Source organism: Muntiacus reevesi, chromosome X, assembly GCF_963930625.1.
Source record: "Muntiacus reevesi chromosome X, mMunRee1.1, whole genome shotgun sequence".
Classification (NCBI taxonomy): domain Eukaryota; kingdom Metazoa; phylum Chordata; class Mammalia; order Artiodactyla; family Cervidae; genus Muntiacus; species Muntiacus reevesi.
This window is the reverse complement of record NC_089271.1, coordinates 97,169,548-97,175,089: the sequence shown is the minus strand read 5'-3', so window position 1 is coordinate 97,175,089 and position 5,542 is coordinate 97,169,548. Positions and strand designations below refer to the sequence as shown.

Sequence of the window (5,542 nt, the reverse complement as noted above, 5' to 3'; positions counted from 1 at the left end):
TCGGAGAGGACCAGTGAAGTGCTTGTTTTCAACAAAACAGGCTGTACCTTGAACCCCCAATGAACTCCTTCAAAGGGCAGGTACCCACAGACACGCAAGTTGGACATGGGAGGCAGGACCCGGGAGAGCAGAAGTCCAAGCAACCCACTGATGAAAGGAAACAGTAATTTTGAGGCAGCCTCCAGGGAGGTTGAATCTGAGGCTCTGGGAATTGGATGAGAAAAACACACACATAGGTATTCCCAAAGTGAGCACTCTGGGGCCACGGGAGCAGTCTTTATGGGAAGAAATGGAAATTGAAGACAGCAGCCTATGATCTGCAGTGGGATGATGTCTGGGGGTGGGCAGAGCTCAGAAGGCTGCAAGCTCAGCAAAGCGCCTGGCTGTGCCCTACCACACGGTGTCCTGGGGAGTATGTGTCTCAGGTGCTTGGGGAACAATCAAGTGGAATGTGAAGTTGCTCCCCCTGTGCTCAAGCACATCCCTACTCTGGGGAGAGCTTGTCCTGGGGGACAGCTAGGACAGGACAACAGGACTCTGACTTTGGGGCCCTCTGAATGGGAGCTACCAACCGACAACACCAGCCAGAAGAGACCAAAGCTGGAAGAGAGGCAAGGCCATGGCCAGGGGTCTGGGGGGTGGGAACCACCAAATTAAGCTAGGCCATACAGCCCCCTATGGACCCAATCTTCTTGGCAGGACAGTTGCCAGGGGCCCATCTAATCCCTGGGGTCTCTCTCGGTGGTAGCCAAGTTAGGACTCACCAGGGCCTGGACCTTTAGCAGAAGCCAGCCACAGGACTGCCCCTTGGTAGGGAGCGGGGGATGGAGTCAGGGGCAGGTTGGTCAACCCATCCAGGGCCTGGCCCCCTGAAACAAGGGGCCTGGCAACAGATAGGAGCCATTGCAGCCAACCTGAAACATACTTGTCTGTACTTTCAGACAAGAGACAAGCTGGGGATCTCATTCCGTCCCAGACTCCCTCCCCTACACTGGGCCAGGGCTGCCTCTCCACATCACCTCTGGGACATCATGAACCAGTTAAGGAAGTTGACCACTTAATTGACTTCCTGGCCCATGATCCAGATTCTAGAATCTCCAGAAAGTATTTATTGGGCATCCTGACCCTGGTCTGAGGCCCTTCTTCCTTGAACGTTCACTGCATGCGTAGAGAATGCTTCTGAGCTAGACTGGCTCCATGGCTTGTCAGAGTTCCCACGAGGCACACACAGCCCCGTTGGCCCCATCAACTGATGGGGCGCCTGCAGCAGGGCACCACCCTGATATATCCCCAGATCCAAATGTCAATTCAGGGGAGGCTTTAGAGAAGCAGTGGGACCAACCAGAGAGCCCAGTTCCAGGCTCCCAAGACAGCCCACCCCCACAGGGCCCGAACCAAGAAACAGCCAACGAGGAAGAGAACAATGCCGTCCTCATGCTGTCCTTTCCCAGGAAGATTTGGAGGATCGTGGAGGATAACCCCTTCACCTCTGTGCACTGGAACGACGAGGGAGACATGGTGGTCATCGAGGCAGATCTCTTCCACACAGAGGTCCTCCAGCGCAGAGGTGCAGACCTCTTCGAGAGGTGCAGATCTTTGAGACAGACAGCATCAAGAGCTTCATCTGTGAACTTAACCTGTAGGGTTTCAGTAAAATCCGCCCTTTGGGTCACTCTGCAGAGAAGATGATGGTAATGTAGAAAGCCCTTCTGGGGAGACTAGACTTGATGAGCCAAGTGCTGTACAGGTTTAATTTCTTAGGATAATTTATTCTTGTGAGAGGGTGGTTAAGGAAAGAGGAGAAAGCAGGGCCTATCGTGTTCCACAAATCCCCTTAGACAGGATCCACAGGGGTGACTCTAGACCCTGAAAGGCCACTTGATGTCAGGAACGGCCAGTAACACCTCAAGAGAGGCCGGCCCCAGGGGAGCTCTAGGGAGTGCACTTGCTAGGGCCTCATAACCTACCAGGAATGAAGAGACCTCGTCTTCATAGTTAGGCAAGGCTGGGAAGGTAGTGGGGAGGAGGGTGGCAAGGAACAGCTATTCTCCCCAAAGATGGCTAAAGTGATTCATTTCTTTCAGATCTATCGCAACTCCAACTTTCAGAGAGATAAACCTGTTCTCCTACAGAACATCCGGAGGAAAGGCAACCCCAGAACAACTGCTCAGCCCATCACCAGCGCAACAATGACCCCAAAAAGAAAGAAGCATGCAGTGGTGACCAGACGCTTTCAGCGATTCCATCGCAATGAGTCCACCCAAGAGGCTGACAAGAAGGCCCAGAACAATACACCAACTGCTGACGCAATCCCGGGCCAGTGCTCATTTCTGTTCTGTGGCCTTTGGTATATGGGCAGGGTAGAGCCGTGTGGGCCAGGGCAAACCATCTCCCCAGAAGCAGGGCAGCCCCAGTTGCGAGGGCACATCCAGTAATGCCACATCTGTACCTACAGCTACTGCATGGTTGAGCAATGACTATGTACAACACCTATTTTTCCATCATGATGACAGCCGTTTCAGTCGTGGCCCAAAACAAGGCCCCTGAGGCGGAGGAGGAACAGGAGGAATCCTCAGATTACAAGTGTGCCCTCTGAGCAGTTTAAGAACAACCCCAATCCCTGAGCTGCCAGGTGCCCAGGGACACTCAAAACCACTCTCTTGTAATCAAAAATATATTTCTGGCTCTAATAAAGTATAGCAAAACTCCACAGGAGTAAATAAATAATCAATTGAGAACTGCGAGTCTGTGTTCTTTCTATCTGTCCATGCTATTCACACGGGGCCCTGGGTGAGCCAGATGAGGCTGGAAGCCCACACCCCAGGCAGGCCTCAGTCCAGTCCCCATGGTCCCTTTTCATCTGAAGCAGCAGCATTTCAAGCCCTCAGCCAAGAGTGTGGCTCCCGAGCCAAGTGCTGAGGCCAGCCCAGGACGGGCTGGTCCCTGGTCCTTGCCTGCCTCACAGTAGAAGACCCAGTCTGGCTCCTGACTATGGGGGGTGTCACCTTCCATGAGTCATGCACCCTGAAGCAGAAGGGGCTCCTGCTGGGTCCCCCCGACGATGACACAAGGTTCTGATTAGCAGCTGAGCGTCTCCAGCTCCTGATCCAGGGGCCTCCCCAAGAGGCCCACCAGAAAGCAGGGTCACCCCACCCACCAAGGGCCTTGCAAACACATGACCCCAAACCCAAAAACAAGTACAAGGTTTTACCAGGTGGACACTAGCCCTTGTCGTTCTGCCCTCACAGCTGTGTTTAGGAGCCTGTGTTTGGACCGGGAGTGGCCAGACACTGTGACCAACACACACACTTTGTGAGCCAAGGGACACTTTAGAGCAGGGCAAGGGTCACCTGCAAGGACACACCGCGGCCTGTTTCAGGGCCTGGGGGCCTCTCTGCCTGCCAGAGGCCTCGCCGGCTGCTCAGGCTCAGGCCCGCCCCCAGCCTTCTCCATCACCCCCTGGATACCGTTCCAACATCAGGGAGTTTGGACCAGAACACAGAGGGAAAATCACTAACCAGTTTCCTAACAACACATTTCTCTCAAGCACCCAGACACAGCAGGGCCAAAATGAGTGTCAAGGCCATGTTATTGTAAAGGTCAAATTCCTGCAGACTTTCCCTGAGTCCAGAGCAGCACCACATGAGGGGAGTCCTGGCCCCCAGCCCTGCACCAAGTGGGCAGTGAACCCAAGGGTGGGGCTGATTCAGACCAAACCAGATGGGCACATCCAGGGCAGGATGGCAACTGGATGGTGTCACCATGAGTTCATCTCTCGGTCACCTTCCACTTGAGAGCCCAGTCTGGACAGGCCTCCTGCCCAAAGGGGATCAGGTGCTCAGGGATGTCCACCTGGAAGATGTCCTTCCCAGCCTTCCCTGGGACAGGCTGCAGCAGCCACCAGGGGTTGGCGAGCAAAGTCAGGTACTTCTGTCGAAGGTCAGGTAGCAGGGCTTGATTCTCCCACTTCTACATCTCGTTGGGACCTAGGTTTTCTGGGCACAGCAAAGTGACCCAATGTCCACGAGACCTGTGTGCAAAGACAGGACACAGATGGAGAACAAGGTGATTAACAGTTGCACCTCCTAGAGACTAAGGAGGAGAACTGGGGTGAACTTGATCCTCTGGCTGAGCCTTTCAGAAGGGTTCACCTCAGCAAAGGGAATTCGGGGTGAGACCCAGCAGGGGAGGGAGCGAAATGAAAGGTAGAGGCCTGGTACTCCACGAACCCACCAGGACAGGGGCAGCTCTCAGTCTGACGACTGCAGGCCGCAGAGACAGAGAGGGAAGGCCCTGGCAGGGAGCCTGTGGGCATCAGGTCCTCAAGCGATTCACCAACAGGCAGGTGTTGCTGTGGGGCCTCACCCCTGGGCAGTCAGGTGAGTTGCTCAGGCCTGGCTTCTGGCAGTGGGGGTGAGGAACCCAGGCTGGTTGCTGCACTGCCTATCATAATTTCTGTCGGGCACACACACACACACATGGGGACAAACATAGAAAGACAAATGCCACGTGCAGACCTGGACACGTCTCTGTATCTCAAAACACAAACAAGGACTGAGGCCCACAGTTTTGGTCAGGGACCTCAGGCCACCATTTTCCAGCCCAGGGACCCTCACTGCCCCTCTGAGGAAACCTCAGACCCACCCCGCCCCTCACCAACCAGTTCAACAGAAAATAAATGAGCATAGCCTTGGCTGAGATCCAGGGCAGCGCTAGGGGCTAAGCAGGCACCACGTCACTTGCCACCAGTCACCCCATGGCTAAACTTGTCCCTGACCGACATCAAGGCCTGGATGTAGGCGGGGCTCATCCCCAGCCTCTGCTCCAGCAGCTCCTGCCAGGCTGGATCCTCCCAGTCCTGGTGCTCAATGTGGACAGCCAGGGTACAGTGCTGGGTCCACATAGCATGGACCGCCACCTTGTCTACAGGGTCTTGACACCATTTAAGATGAGACCTGCATAAGGCTGTCGGAAGGACAGACAGCTGAACTTCATTTCCCAGGGTCTCATGTGGCTGTGGAAACAAACCACAAAGGTCAGGAGCCTGACACAGCAGTCTCCAAGCTCAAATCCCTGGGCCGGACATCAGCCCCACATGTCTGAGCATCCTCCAAGCCTGCTGACACAGAGGGGAGGGTCACAGAGGTCTGGCTCCTTCCATCCGTCTCCACGTGGTCTGATGATAGGGGGGTGGTGTCCATCATATGCAGTCTGTGGGGAGGTCAGGAAGGAGGGCAGGACAGCAAGAGAGAGGCACGAGGTGAGATTCAAGACAGAGGGACTCGAAACCCTGGGAGCACTGAGGAGGGAGGATGGGTCCCCTGGCTTCAAAGCCCAGTGGCCGGACTTTGGTCCTCTCCCAGCAAAGACAGGCACAGTCCTGGGCTTGGCTTGTCCCATCCCTGGTACAAAACCCCATGCCTCAGCTCCCCAGCCACATCCCTACCCAGGCTCTGCAGATCCCCCATCTTAGCCCAGGACTACTGAGTGCAGATCCATGCTAACCAATCTGGCCTTGGCCCTGAGGCCACCCTGGACCTCA

General features: G+C 55.3%; 1 pseudogene; it reads right to left on the bottom strand.

The window, feature by feature from the left end:
- Positions 1-3,768: 3,768 nt before the first annotated feature.
- LOC136154608 (protein EOLA1-like) lies at positions 3,769-4,995 on the bottom strand (annotated as a pseudogene).
- Positions 4,996-5,542: the final 547 nt, after the last annotated feature.